The sequence below is a fragment of the Trichechus manatus genome, unplaced genomic scaffold, assembly GCF_000243295.1.
Source record: "Trichechus manatus latirostris isolate Lorelei unplaced genomic scaffold, TriManLat1.0 scaffold00093, whole genome shotgun sequence".
Lineage (NCBI taxonomy): Eukaryota > Metazoa > Chordata > Mammalia > Sirenia > Trichechidae > Trichechus > Trichechus manatus.
In genome coordinates this window covers 2461195-2462400 of record NW_004444029.1, presented here as the reverse complement: position 1 = coordinate 2462400, position 1206 = coordinate 2461195, and positions in this window count along the sequence as shown.

Genomic DNA, 1206 nt, shown 5'->3' with positions numbered 1-1206 from the left:
GTTTTCTCATTGCATTTGGTGCTTGGCTGAATTCTTTATCTCTTCATTTGATGTTTTAGGGTTTCAGGATTGTTGTATTCTCTGTTTGGCTTAGTTTTTCGGATCTTTCCTGCGGAGGGATGGCATGGTGCTTATGCCTAGAGTGCCATTTTTCTTCCTCTTTATGTAGCACTCACTTTTACCTTTTATCTCTTTTCCACTATCATGTGGAGTCAATTCTGTTACTCTGATCTCCAGTGTTTAATTCAACAAGCAATGAGAGCAGCTTTTCATTTGACAGAACCCACTTATTTTGCTTTAGAAATTTTAAAACAAAACCAGCAGGTGCCTGAGCTGGAGGACTTGAAATTATCCTCATTTTAAGGCAAAGCATGGAGTGCATTTCAGATGCATCCTCTGTGTTTTCTGGCAGCTGACACTCATGTATTCTCAGCAAGCGGGTAAGTAGTCTGGAAGTGTCGGGGATGTCAGGGTTTCTTCGTTTCCATGGGGCTCGCCCGGCTAGTTGGCGCAGTAATTAGATTTGATCATGATGACAACCCTAGTTGCTCTTTTCTGCAGTTCATGTATACATAGAAAAACACAGTACTGTTTTTGTTCATTTAAGATAGGGGGAAGCAAAGGTATATTCCCTTTGTTTCAACTCAAAAGGTTTCTAATGTGAGTATTAGAAATCTCTTGATCAGTCCCTACTAAAGGGAAAGAAAAGGCATAGGAATGTTGATAACCTACCAGATTTTGAACTCATTTCAGACAGACAGCAGGTAACATTTTAATTCTCTGTGGGATGTTGTTCCCCACACTTCAGTCTTCTAAATATTTCTAAATTCATCTCCATGAAATAGTGGACATGTCCCGTGGCGCCCCAGCCTCTCTGACTAGTGTGGCTTTCACTGGTGCTGGTGAGCCTTGACTTTGGCCTAACAAACGCAGTGGGTCCAGAACCTGGTGCATCATCTTTCTTTAGAAATCTATTGATTAGGATCTTTTTGTAAATGTGTTATCCAAACCTAAAAATATGGCATTACCTTCCATGCCTTCTCTATGTACAAAATGCAGTAAACTAACAGATCCTGTTAATTTTCCCTTACACTTTGCCTCGTCCTCCAGTCCTTTACTTGTTTGACTGATGTTTATTTAATTTTCTTCATTTTATAAAAATGATCCATTCATTTAAAGGAAATAGGAAAATCTGAAGAACATAAA